Here is a 15,339-nt window from a genome sequence, read left to right as displayed (position 1 = left end):
TCCCTTCCTTCCATTATCTGCTCCCCTCTTTCTTCCATTGCCTTCCCCTCCTACTTTCCTCTAGGTTAAGATAGATTTCTATATCCAATTGGGTGTGTATGTCATTCTCTCTCTGAATCAATTTTGATGAGAGTAAGGCTCACTCATTTCCCCTCAACTCTCTACCTCCCACTCTGCTGCAAATCTTTTTCTTGCCTCTTTTATATAAAATAACTTACCCCATTCTACCTCTCCCCTTCCCTTTCTCCCAGTATATTCCTTTCTCCACACCTACCTCCATCTTCGTAATATATTATCACTTCATACTCAACTCCCACCTGTGCTTTATTGTTATATGTTTCTTCTAACTGCCCTAATAAATAAATGAGAATGTTCATATAAGTTTATATCTTCCCATACAGGAATATAAGCTTTCCTACATCATTAAATCCCTTATGATTTGCTTTTCCTGTTTACTTTTTTTGCTTCATTGAGTCTCATTTTTGAAGAACAAATTTTCTGTTCAGTTCTGGTCTTTACATCAAGAAAGTTTAAAAGCCCCCTATTTCATTGAATGTCCATATTTTCCCCTGATAGAGTATGTCAATTTTCTGAGTAGGTTGATTCTTAGTTGTAATTCAAACCCTTTTGCCTTCTGGAATGTCATATTCCAAGCTCTGTTTCAATATAGAAGCTGCTAAATCTTATGTTATCCTGACTCTGGTTCCAAAATAATTGCATTGTTTCTTTCTGGCTGCTTGCAATGTTTTCTCTTTAAACTGGGAACTCTGAAATTTGCCTATAATATTCCTGGCAGTTTTCATCCAGGGATCTCTTTCAGGAGGTGATCAGTAAATTTTTTCAATTTCTATTTTATCCTTTGCTTCTAGAATGAATTTCAGATAGTTCAATAATTTTTAAATTCTCTCTTCTTTATCTGTTTTCTAGGTCAGTTATTTTTTCCAATGAGGTATTTCACATTTTGTTCAAGTTTTTTATTCTTTGGCTTTATTTTATTGTTTCTGGATTTCTCACAGTCATCAGCTTCTTGTTGCTCAATTCTATATTTCAAGGAATTATTTTCTTCAGTGAATCTTTGTATTTCCTTTTCCATTTTGTCAGTTCTTCTGTTTTAAGGCATTCTTTTCTTCAGTGGCTTTTTGGAACTCTTTTTCCATTTGGTCCAGTCTGGTTTTTAAGGTGTTATTTTCTTAAGAATTTTGTGCCTCCATTAAACTATTGAATCAATTATTGTAGTTTCCATATCACTCTCATTTCTTTTCCCAATTTTTCCTCTATCTCCCTCACTTGAGTTTTATAATCCTTTTTGAACTCTTCTATGTCCTGAAACCAATTCATATTTTCCTTAGAAGTTTTGGTTGTAGAGAGTTTAACTTGGCTATCTTCTTCTAAGTGTTTTTTGATCTTCCCTAACACCATAGTAACTTTTCTATGGACAGATATTTTTTTTCTTCTGTTGATTGCTCATTTCCCAACCTATGACTTATTTTAGTACTTTGTTAAGGTAGGGTTCTACTTCCAGGGTGGAAGACACACTGTCCCAAATTTCTGGGGGGAGAAGGGTTTGTAGCTGTTTTCAGAGTGACTTTTAGTGAGCTGTAAGTTTTCATTTCTTTCAAGGTGGGTATGATATGAGAGGAATTTATTATTCTACTAGTCTGTGTTCTGGTCGGTGGGTGACCACAATCACTCCTCTCTACCTTGGAACTATGAGAAGTGTCCCCCAAGCTTCTGGGGAAGCAAGGTCTGTTTTGTTATTGCTCTTTCTCTTCCCAGAATTGTGTCCCAGAACCACAATCCAGATCAGAGTATGGGTAAAGCAAAAGAGTCTTGCCTCAGTGATAGCAAAAAAAATCTGTGTTCTTCTAGACTGAGATCTCTGGTACAGCTGGTCACTGTTGATTCAGTGGCTCCTAAGACCTATTCCTGGTCTGCAAGAATCAAATCTGTGCTCCACTCTCACTTCAGTGTGGCAGACTTTTCCTGGTGAACTTCCAAATTGTTCTTAGCAATCTCTGGGCTAAGAGATCTGGAAACACACCACTGCTACCTCTGACTCAATTGCCCCACTATCTAGGGTAGTTTGCTCTGGCATGACTCATGCTGCACTGTGCTCCTCTCTTACTCTGATGCCACAGACTCTTCCTATCTATCTTCCAAGCTGGCTTGGGATAGAAAATTGTTTCATTCAGTATTTTTATGGGTTTTACCACTCTAGAATTTGTTTAGAGTCATTATTTAAAGTTATTTGGAGTGGGTTGGGAGAAAGCAAGTCCCTGCCTTTACTCCATCATCTTGGCTCCACCCTTGCCTTTCTTCTATCTCTAGTCCTTAGCACAATACTTGGCTCCTAATATGTGTTTAATTAATGCATGTCAACTTGAAAAAAATGATGGGCATTGATGAATTGTTAGATATAGGAGAGGTCAGAAAATGAATTGGTTTTTTTTGTTTTAGGTTTTTGCAAGGCAAACGGGGTTAAGTGGCTTGCCCAAGGCCACATAGCTAGGTACTTATTGTGTCTGAGACCGGATTTGAACCCAGGTACTCCTAACTCCAGGGCCGGTGCCACCTAGACGCCCCTCAGAAAATGAATTGTTAAAAGTTCTTTATCTGATACTTACAGTTTTGATGTGGAAGTATACCATATAAAACTCAAAAATAACAAAGAAATGCAATATTTTCAGTCACAAATCAGTACATACAGACAAAGAGTTCCTTAATAAATTTCTTGAAAGTTGAAGCTGCATTATGGTCTTTATTTTACCGGTATAATGGAAGTAGGAACAAAAAAACTCTATAATCTGAGTTTCAAGACCCTGATCTCTGATCAGTAATAGTTCTTTTAGTTATTTGAGGCCTATGTAGTTAGGAGAGAACTGGGGAAGAGAACAGTAATTGGGACTCATTTGTAATTCTCAACATGCTCTCAATATCTTCTATTATTGTATATTGATGACTTTGCATTCAAAGAATGCACAAACTAAAGAAATCAATAACTTCTTTCCCACTTTTTTTCCATCTGCTGATCTGAACAGAAGCACATTTCAGATTTAAAACTCCAAGACTCTTTCCATGAAAAATATTAATGGTTAGTATCATTAGAGTAAACTTGTGTTTTCTGCATTATTTTACCTTGGCTGCACAGTCTGGTTCATCTATCATTTTTTGTTCTTATGTAAATTGTTACCCAAGATATAAGTCACCCAGTAGAGGCATAATGAGGAATTTTTACAAGAGGTAGGAAAGCCATCTCAACTTGCAATGGGAAAGAAATGGAAACTTTGGAACATGAGTTCAAGGTGGAGGGAGGCACTCACAGAAGATCTACTAACTTTTAAACCAAGCTAATCCAATGCAAAAAAAGAGCTTGCTACAAGTGGGGCACTGTGTTATGCACCAGTGATAAAAATGATACAAAAATGAAAAACTGCCCTTACCCTTGAGGAATTGATAATCTACTCAAGGAATAAAGAAGTCATCAGATAAGCATGCCTGATAGTTTGAGCAGGAAGAGAGTGTTATCAAGTAGAAGAATCCAATTCTAGAAGAGGGTGGCACATGAGCTGATCCTTAAACAAAACTAGGGGTTCTAAGAGGTGAACAATCTAGGCAGGTGAACAATCTATGCAAAGATATAGAGGTGGTCAACAAAATGTCAAGAACGGGAGCTGCAAAGTAATGAGCTTAGCTGGATAATGTTGCACATTAAGGAAATAATGTAAAATAAACCTAGAAAGGTAAATTGACATCAAATTGTGAGGGGCTTTAAATTTACAGCAAAATAAGGGGATTGGACTAGAAGATGTATAAAGTGCTTTCTAGATTTATGATCCTATTAATAGGACTTCTGAACCACTCACTAGTAGATAATTTGTGTTTCGTGACATCACATTTACTCAAAGAGAACATTATGGATCAACTTGCCAGGGATTCTAAGAACAAACATGTTTTTGAGTCCCTTCAGAAATCGTCTTCCAGACACCAAAAATGGCACCTAATTCTGTACTTTATTCACAATGTATGTTAAAGGAATGTAGATGACTGATTTACCATGAATGGCGCAGAACTTAGCTGTGAACAATTCACAAATGCTTGTTGATAGTGAATTAATTGCTAAACACATGTACTAAGAAGCTATCAACGCAGTGTAAATCACAAAGTACAAGTTTCATGATAAAAGCTGTCATGAAATTTCTTACAAAGTTATGGTCAGAGTTTTTGAAATTAAGATAAAATGACTTCCAAGAGAGACATCAGAAGGGATGCAAATTCTGCACCATCCAGGAGGGAATTGTTGCAAAGGGGAAGAGAGTTGTTCCTGAACAACAACACTGACACATAAAGAAAGCAGTTATAGAAGAAAAGATACTTTGCAATTATAAGAAGAACACATGGTTGATGACTCAACCATACAGCAGAATGCACACTCTGAGCAAATGTTTAGAACCTTTCAGGGTTTAAACTCATATAGAGTATTTAAACAATTGGCATGGCACTAATAGGAGACTCTCTCTTCAACACTGTCCTAGAATCCCTGCAGATCATAACCATACCATTCCATCAACTAAAAATGGAGAAATACAGACCCCTCTTCCAGTTCATTCTTCCTATCCCTATCACTCAATTTTTGGAATGTATTTGTCTTTGATCCATATGTTGCTGTGTTTGTCATTGTTTACCTAAGCATTCACAGTGTGTCTCTGGAATCTGAGACTAATCTCTTATAGTCACAATTAAGAACAGGTGGTTAAGAACTTGGAGGCAAAATTTGCATAAAATGATCATTTTCTTTCTACGCTGTAGGTTTTTCCCCCCTCTTCCTTTTAATAGCTCTTCAAATTGTCAAGACGCTCTGTCCTTTGGTAGAAGATAACAAGAAAATAAGACTATTTAGTCCACCTAAAAACAAAAGGATTAGTTCATAATTCAGACAGTGGGAGAATTAAAAGGAAGGCACAGAATTATGTAGGGATTCTAAGATATTTGGAATAAAGATGTTATATTAGGACAAAGTAAAATAAGGTTTCATTTGTCTGACATTCCACATTCCAGCAAGCTAAATCATCTAGAACAGCATCTCAAGCAAGAAAATTTAAAAAAATAACTAAGTAACCAAGAAAATGGCTCTGCCAGAGAACTATGCTTTCTCTGTGTTCTGGGGTGACATGGAACCATAACACGAGTCAGAGTTTACTGTCAGCATACTGCATAAAATTAATGTTGATGGTTTAACAAATGATGCTTATCTTTCTTCTTTTATTTTTCTGTTCTAAGTTAAAGCAAAAGTGATAGTTGACAGAAAGGGAGGAAATAGAAGAATCATTAACTAGAAACATATAAGCATCTGGGATCATTCAGTATAAGGGCAAATAAAGCTCAATATTCATAACTCGAATAATTCTAGCTTTAAAAATAATTTTCACTACAACAACTCTGTAGGGTAGGACAATCATAATGGAAAAAGACAGAGGGAGTTGCATATAGGGAGCATTGCTATCCCAACTGTATAAAGTAACAAAATCATCCAGAGTAGCATTTTCACTTAGGTCTCCTGAATCCAGTTAGAAAGATGTATGTTATTTTATAATAGCGAAATTTACAATCTTGAAAATTATTTTGGTTAAACTGAAGATAATAGAACTTAATTCATATGGAAAAAAAGTTTTCTAACAGTGACTCATAGATCAATTTTTGCAAGAACACAGTGAATATGATTGTAGGATCATAGAATCAAAAATTTAGAAGTCATTTGGGATTCAAAACCCTGGACCTCTAGCTTCAGATACAGACACATTGAACTTCTCACTAATTGTTTTCTATATAACAACCCTTCAAGGTAAATAGTGTATATACTATGATACCTGTTTTACATATAAGGAATCTGAGCTCGGAGAATAATAACATATATTTATATAGAAAATATATGTATATGTATATATTTTTTCATTTATCCCTCACAGTGCTATGAAAGAGATGATGTTATCCTCATTTTACAAATGAAGAAACAGGCAAAAAAGGGATTATATGATTTCCTCAGGGTCCCATTGCTAGTGTCTGGGGTGAGGTATGAATTAATTCAGTGTCCAGAGCTCTAACTACTGTCTCTCTGAGAGAAATTAAGTGATGCAGTAAGTCACCTAACCAATAAGAGTAAAAGCCAGGACAAGAACACAGGTCTCCAGGCTCTTTCCACTATAATGTAGCATATCTTTCAAATTAATATTATTAATAGAACCATAATATCTAAATGTACATATATAGGAAGGATCTATGGTTCAATAGATATTAGAAAACTCCTTCCACAACAGTCTATAATTTTATAGATAAATTATGGGCATTTCCTGGAGCACATGGAAGACTAGTAATGTGCACTTGAACATACAATCACAGAATTTAAGGGTTAGAAGGGACCTCATTGATTATCTGGTTCAATCTATCTACCAGATATCATATAAAAAAAAATCACACAGTTTCAGTGTTTGGACTCTACTCCAGGTCTTCCTGTCCATTAGGACTTGACTTGTGATTTCAATGGTCTAAAAACCTCCAGATAAGGGAATTTTTCTACCAATGTAATTTGGTACTTTCTTTGTAACTTTGTAACTTGTAACTTAGAGAATTACCTGGAGGGCTAAGGCAGGGTCATGTAGCAAGTATTAAGTCAGAAAGGGGCTTGAACACTAGTCTTTCTGGCTCCAAGTCTAGCTCTCTCTATTTCCTCCATTTTATGTAATAACACTACTTAAAATGTTTTGCTGTCCTTCTTTGTAAGAATTTATAAGTAAACTGTTTGGCAAGTAAGTTATGTATAAGTATATGCTTATAGAGGCATTTTTCAACCCTTTTGTTGCAATTAATTTGCAGTGGCTAATTTTCTGTCAAAATCACTATAATTCAAATCAATATCCTTTCCTCCATCCATATCCTATTTTTGGAATTAACACCTTGTTTAAACAGATCAGATAGGACTCATTCTTCCTGCAGATAGTATTAACTCCTATTTCACAGAATAATTCACAGCAATTTACACATTTATATAGTATTTTATGGTCAACAAAGAGATCTGCTCACAACAACTAACTATGAAAGGTTAATAGTACAAGTATTAATGTCTCATTTTATACATGAAGAAAGTAGCGACTTGGAGGCACAGTGGATAGAGCACTGAGTTTAGAATCAGGAAGGACTAAGTTCAAATTTGGCCTCGGTTACTTACTAGCTATGAGGCCCTGTGGAAGTCACTTCACCTCTGCCTCAGTTTTCTCATCTGTAAAATGATAACTACCTATAATTCAGGGTTATGACAATCAAATGAAATAGTATAGAGAAAACATTTAGCACAGTGACTGGTTCATAGTAGGTATATAAATACAAATTCCATTCTCCATAAATGATTTGCCCACAGTCAAATAGCAAGGAAGTATCAGAGCAAAAATCCAAACTATTCTGATACTTGCTCTACTGGCATTGTCACTTTCCCAAACCCCTCCCACTCTCTCTCTCTCTCCTCTTCTCTCCTGCCCCCCCCCACTTTTCCCATTTTTCTTTCTTTCTCTCTGTCTCACCCATGCACCCACATAGTCTACTCTATATATAGCTCATTAATTTCTAGGTGATGCAGAGGGCTATGAATCCTTAATAGTAAGCAAGTGGCATTAATAGGAAAGAATTTCAGATAGTTCTACCCTAGTAAAACTCTCTGGCTGAACTGCAAGCCTGGGCTGGTAAACTAAAAATCTATCTCAGATAATTGACATTTATTTGATTGAAACAGCAGGGTGCCCTCCATCACCATGGGAGGAGACCATATGGAAGAACAGTATGAGTGGAGATAATGTTTGTCTACTGAGTGTGTCAATGTGTTTAGAGATTATTCACAGGACTCTGGGGATTCTAGTATGATAATGCCTCAGCCAAATTAGAATCAGATTAATTGCTCTAATCTAATGGAAAGACAATGTTTATCAAATTATTGCTCTTTTCACCACATGATATTGCAGTGTCATTATTCTTTGAGTTTCAGAATAGAAATGAAAAGACTCCTGTAGCACATCTGTACAAAAGTTATGGGATTGTGTTTTTCCCATTATATACAAGACTTTATAACCATTAGTAACTATGAGAAGAAACCAATAAAAGTAAAAGATCTGTCCTGATTAAACTTGATGATATCCTAGAATGTCACTTCATATTTTGACCATACGATCAAATAAAACAACCAATTAACTTATTATAAATTTTAGGACTTTTATTGTACTGCTTTGGGATTTCTTTGATTGATTTCTTCACCATGTTTCCAAGTCAAGTACTTTCCAGACTCTGCTCCCACTTTTGAACTTTCAATTATGTGTTGTCTTCATCCAATAGATTATCAACTCATTGAGGGTTTAAATCTTCCTTTTAATTGGTACATCAAATGTTTATTGACTATTAACTGTGGGAAAATCCCTCCTCTCAAAAGTCAAGATTTGGGGTATTACTGAAACTGAGAAATGAAATTGAAAAAGTTTAAAATATAAATTTTCCCAAAGTCCCAGTTCACATTTCTAAAGACAGTCATACATTCATGGCAGGCAAACCTCTGAAACTTATTGTGAGATGAAAACATTCGTTCTTTCCTTGTCTAAAAAGAACAATAGCATTCTGATCAACCTTCTGCCAATTCTGACTCTCATTCTCATTATTTATGTTTCTCTTTGGAAATCTTCCTAAGGTGAAGGAACAACCAGTCCACTTTCCCTTATGCTTCTTAGAAGTAGGGAAAGAATGAAGAATCAAAGCTATTTTCCATGTCAGATTTCAGGCAACAATTATTAGTTCAAACTAGGCGATAAGTTCAGTTTCAGAGGAGAATTGGGAAGGCAGGAGCAAGGATTTTCTAGCCTTCCTCGATTCCACAAAGATCATCGAAGTGCCCTATTGAAGCAAGAGGGGAAAATCAAGCAACATAATTTATATTTTCACCCTTGTGTTCAATCTGTCTCTTTTAAAATAACTGCAGAGCAAAAGTCACTCAGATGTCTCCAAATGCTTAGGAGAGATAACTGCCAGTCTTCACTGGGAGAATATTATAAGAGCTCAATCCACTGCTTTTCCTTTTTGATACAATTTTGATTGGGATTAACACTAGGAAATAAGTCTGCCCTGATCTAGGTAGCATAGAATAGTGGATAAATGGCCAGCCTTGGACTGAGGAAGAATTTAGTCCATGTATCAGTTTTTCATCTTATAGATAGTAGTTGTGTAATCCTCAGCAAGTCGCTTAACCTCTCTAGGTGGCATAATGGAAAAAGCTTTGGGTTTGAAGTCAAACAAACCTTAGTTAAAAATGCCACCTCTGACACTTACTAGCAGTGCAACCCTAGGCAAGTCACTCAACCAAATTTGCCTCAATTTCCTCATCTGTAAACTAAGAATAAGAATAACACCTACTCTTACTCACATGAAGGTCAAAAATGATAGTATATGTAAAGTGCTTGACAAACTTTTCAGAGCCCCCAGCTGTCTTAAGACTAAAAGTCACAATGAATAATAGACCTTGATCAATGTAAAGAACTGAGGACTTCTTTATACCAATGAAATCACAGAACCAGATCAAAAAAATTAAAATTTTAAAATTCTATATAGATTCTAATGGAAAAAGGCTGAAATATTAGTTTCCTTTGATTTGAGTTACTAACTAATCTTTCTTACTACTTAGAGCAAGATTGTCAATTATGAAGAGAGTTGCAGGAAGGCCACAATACCATTGGATGCTGTATGAACTAGATTAAAATGAAATTCAAAATGCTTTTTAATTAAAAAGTAAAACATCGGTAATGTTAATATGTAGTTTTTCAAGCCAGTTGGTTCCTGTTTCTATTTGAATTTGATGCCACTGGTTTAGAGACCCCCTTAATTTTCCACAATTGGATGATGCATGTTCTCTTCTAAAACATAATTGAAGAACATGTAATTATAATCATACAGACTGGTCAATAATTCAATTCCCAAGGTATTCCTTCATTGCATTCATTGGCAGTTGTCCTTCACATTGATTCCAAAGTCTCCCTTAAAGCTCAAATCAGATCAGTAGTCATCACTGTGTCTATCTAAATGCTTTTCCAGTTGTCATTATAGCATATAGTTATAAGAATCAGAGAAGACTGGCCTATAGGAAGAATCAATTACTCTCAATCAGAGGTCAAATCCAGCTGCAATGTTCACATTCATTCCTTTGAATTTAAAAAAAAGAAAGAATAATTTTTATATAAATATTTTATTTGTTTTCCAATTACATATGATAGTAATAGTACCTATCATTTTTTGGATAGTTTTGAATTTTACAAATTTCTCCCACCCTTCATTCCCTCAGCCCCCCCACAGAAGACAATATGATAATCTTTACATTGTATCTATGCTATACATTGATCAAAATTAAATGTGTTGAGAGAAAAATCATATCCATGAGGAAAAAAATTGGAGATAGAAAAATTATGTAATACATTAAGACAACTATTTTTTTTTAAAAATTGAAGGTAATAATTTCTAGTCTTTGTTTAAACTCCACAGTTCTTTCTCTGGATACAGATGGTATTCTCCATCACAGATACCCTAAAATTTTCCCTGATTAGTGCACTGATGGACTGAGTAAGTCCATTAAGGTTGATCATTACTTCCATGTTGCTTTTAGGGTGTACAATATTCTGATTCTGCTCATCTACTCAGCACCAGTTCATGTAAGTCTTTCCAGGCTTCTCTGAAATCCCATTTCTCCTGGTTTCTAATAGAACAATAGTGTTCCATAATGTGCATATACTGAGAAGAATAATTTTAAAGCAATAAATGAAGTATGTTGTAAGCCATCTTTATACCTATGGATGAAAAGTTCTTTGGAAGTTGCCAGGACAAAGCAATGAACTACAGAGTTTCATTAATTATAATACATGGAAACAAAGGTAAATACAACCACAGTTATTAACCATATTGGGCATGCAGTTCCTAGCTACATTCATTCATTTCATTATAATTTACAGTGAAAAGCTATGAAATTATTTTAATCATTTTATTAGTGTAAGTTATATTTTTTCATTAAAACTACACAACTTATCATACATTCATTTAAATTTGCATTTCAAGAGCTTTTATTTATGAACTTATTTAAACCCCTATGTCAATATATAGACGTGCAATCAAAAGCCTCAAAACATTTTTATTATAAACTAAATGTTTGCAATGTTATCAGGGAAAATGAAACAAATATTATATAAAGTAGGGACATCCACTTTTTAAATAACACTGGACTATATTATCAGAAATCTGTACATACATGTATTATATATATATATATATATATATATATATATATATATATATCAATGAATATAATGAATTTTTTAAAATCACGGTTACTAATTGATCCAAATGTGATGACAGACATACAATAGTTAGCAATAGGAAAACAGCCTCCAAATTCCTTTTTGATAAGAAATATAAGGTTCCCTCCCCCTAAAAAAACCTTGTGTAGGCAGCATCCTATAATCAGATTGCTATGATCTGGACCATTGTATGCCAGAGTTGTGAAATGATTAAATAAATGAGAAGATAACTTTACCTCTTCAAAAAGGAATGATTTCAGTGAGTCAATAAACAATGTCTGCTATGTCAAAAAATGTACTAAACACTGGAGATTAAAAGATAAAAGCCAATCCTTGCTCTCAAGTAGCTCACAGCCTAATGGGGGAGACAACATGCAAAGAATTGTACAGACAAGTTATATATAGGATAATTTGGAAATAATCACCAAAGGAAAGGTATTACAACTAAGAGGGATTGAGAAAGGATTCTTGCAGAAGGTAGCATTTAGCTAACTTGAAGGAATCCAAGGAGATGGCAAAGGAAAATCCAGCAAAAATGCCCAGAATAGGGGATAGAGTATCTTTTTCAAGGAACAGACAGAAGGCAAGCATCTTAGAACACAACAGTGATGAAGAGATAAAGATAGAATAAGGTATAAAAAGTCTTAAAAGGGAGGAGCAAGATATAAAGGGCCTTGAATGATGGGTATTTTATATTTTATTCTGGAATTTATTGAATAAGGGGTGTTTTTTTTGTTTTTGTTGTGTGTTTGTGTGTGTGTGTGTGAAAGAGAGACAGACAGACAGATACAGAGACGAGACAGAGAGACAAAGATGGTCATATGTTTAGAAAATTCTTTGACAATTAAATGGAGGATGAACTCCAATGGCAAGGAAAGCAACCATCAAGTTATTCCAACAATCCAGATGAAAAATGATAAGAACCTGCATCAGGGTGATGGCAGAGATGGAGTAAAGAGAAGTGAGTGTGCATGAGAAATGTTATAAAGATATAAAATATGCAATAAAGGCAGATATAAACAAACTGCAGCTAGGTGGTACCTTGAATAAAGTGCTAAGTTTGGACTAAGGGAGACTCATCTTCCTAAGTTCAAATCGTTCCTCAGACACTTACTAGCTGTGTGATTCTCAGCTACACACACACACACACACACACACACACACACACACACACACGTATATATAAACACATATATATATATATATATATATATATATATACTCATTTTCTCATCTATAAAAGGAAACAGCAAACTATTTCAGAATCTTTGCCAAGAAAATCTCAAATGGGGTCACAAAGAGCTAGACTCAACTGAAAAATAACTGAATATCAAAATGAATATCAATTTATGAAAACAAGAAATAATCATTATGCATTCTTACTTATCACTTTTAAGTTTACAAAACACTTTCTTCACAACTACCATGTGTAGAAGTCTAAAAAAATGAATCCTGTTTCTGGTTCTAAGTCCTAGCCCTAATACTTGTACCCCTATATTACCTTGAGTGATCACAACCTCTCCAGGACTCAAATTCTTTTTTTTGTCAAGGTAATGGGGTTAAATGACTTGCCCAAGGACACACAGCTAGGTAATTATTAAGTATCTGAGGTCGGATATGAACTCAGGTCCTTCTGACTCCAGGGTCAGTGCCCTTTCCACTGTGCTACCTAGCTGCCCCTGGGACTCAAATTCTTAATCTATTAAATAAGTGGTTTGACCTGGAGAAATTCTAATAAAATCTTTCTCCAGCTCTTAAGTTCTTATTTTGTAGATGAATAAACAAGACTTAAATAATTTAAATAGCTTATCTGGAATCAAATAGGTCATTCAAACTTGGAATTGGAACTCAAACATCTCTTGACTCTAATATCATCACTTTTTCTAGTATCCCATCATCCCTCCTTAATCCACAGGTAGTTCATGAGCATGTACTATGAATTAGCTTGAACTTTGTGGGGAATACAAAAAGCAAGGTGAAGCCCCTTCTCTCAAGGCACTTATAATGTATCCGTAAGACAGGTGTACAGTTAGAGAACAATAAATCACTAAACTGATTAATACTGACTATAAATTCAATCAGGATTCAAATAAGACAGATGTATATGAGGTGGAGTGTTCAAGTATTAAGGAGGGAAGCAGAATTTATGTTTCATCTGGAAGAATGGTGAGGCTATAGATGGGGATGAGATAACAAAAAACTCTTTCCAGAAAAGAGAAAAATAAAATGATAGATGCATGAAAAGCAAGGTGGGAAGGTGGAGGAGTACATTTGGAGTTACTGCAGATTATTGGAATTTCCTGGGGTTATAATGGGATTTAAAAAACTAGTAGCAGTGAGAATACTCATAGGTCATGGACCTGATGAAATCTAGTCAGAAAAAAATAGAAGAAAGTAAGGGAGTTGGGGGGGAGGGGTGCAGTGGCTAGAGTACTGACTTTGGAGTCAGTAGAACCTGAGTTCAAATTCAACCTCGGATACTTAATACTTATTTAGCTGTGTGATCTAAAGCAAAGTCACTTAATCCTATCACCTTGTAAAAGACAGAGAGAGAAGAAGAAAAGAAGAAGAAGAAGAAGAAGAAGAAGAAGAGAAAGAAAGAAAGAAAGAAAGAAAGAAAGAAAGAAAGAAAGAAAGAAAGAAAAGAAAGAAAGAAAGAAAGAAAGAAAGAATGGAAGGAAGGAAGGAAGGAAGGAAGGAAGGAAGGAAGGAAGGAAGGAAGGAAGGAAGGAAGGAAGGAAGGAAGGAAGAAAGAAAGAAAGAAAGAAAGAAAGAAAGAAAGAAAGAAAGAAAGAAAGAAAGAAAGAAAGAAAGAAAGAAAGAAAGGCAAGAAGGTAAAGTAGGAGGGAGAGATAGAGATACAAAGAGTAAAGACATAGACAGAAAGTCAAAATCTTGATCCAGGAAGAGAATTAGGAACTTCTACTAGAAGTAGGACCGTGGGCAGCAAGGAGGTCAAGGAAAAGATAAGGAACAAGAAGTAGAATGCTCATTAGCACTTGAGAGAGACAAAAAGCTCACTAATGGAGTTCTTTGGACTAGAGACCATTTGGTTGACCCAGATTATATTCCTTTCATAGTTCACGTACCCTACACAAGATACCAAAACAAAAATTAACAGCTGCCTATAGACTCAATCTTACATTCTAGTCATGGGGGAAAATGTATACATAAATAAATATCCAGTATATTAAAATTATTTGGAGGGAGTGGGGATATAAATAATTGTATAAGGGATAATACTTAAGCCAAGTCTTGAAAAGAACTAAGGATTCTAAAGGGGGATAATGAAAAAGAATTCTATTAATAGGCAAAGATATTTAAAATGAATAATATGTTAAGTTGCTATTCTTTGTTATATCATTTATACTTTAGCATAAATGTTCTTCAGACTCTATCCTTCAGTGGACTTGAAGCAAATGGGACCTGGTACCCAGAATAATTAATCTGAGATGTCAGAGATAATGTGATACCTACTGGCAAAAGAAATGTAAAAGAAAGGGAAATTCAAAGCATGTTTCTGAGAGAGAGAAAAAGAGAAGCCAGTGACAGGTTGGGAGAAGGCAAGAGAAGAATGAAAGAACATAAGGTAAAAGAATAAGTACAAAACAAAGTTCCCTGCCTGAGAGACTAGTAGAATTGTAGCACAACTGACAGAGATAGAATGATTAGAATGGAGAACTCATTGAAGTAGAAAGATGATGAGCTTGATTTGCCATACAAACAGAGAGCTGTTCTGGAGTTGCTGGTTTTATTTTCATAATTGGAAATACATGCTGAGGCACAATGAAAACACAGGGATAGAAATATCAATCTGAGAATCATTTCCATGGAGGTGATTGTTGCAGGCAAAAGAGTATCTGAGCTCTCTAAGGAAATGATTATAAAAAGAGAAAGACAGTGGACTAAGGACAGAACCTTGAGGAGAACCTAACACAAAGAGAAGAGAATGCACAATTCAGATAACAAGAAGTAACAA

The sequence above is a fragment of the Macrotis lagotis genome, chromosome 5, assembly GCF_037893015.1.
Source record: "Macrotis lagotis isolate mMagLag1 chromosome 5, bilby.v1.9.chrom.fasta, whole genome shotgun sequence".
Classification (NCBI taxonomy): Eukaryota; Metazoa; Chordata; class Mammalia; order Peramelemorphia; family Peramelidae; genus Macrotis; species Macrotis lagotis.
Note: the sequence above shows the minus strand (reverse complement) of the source record.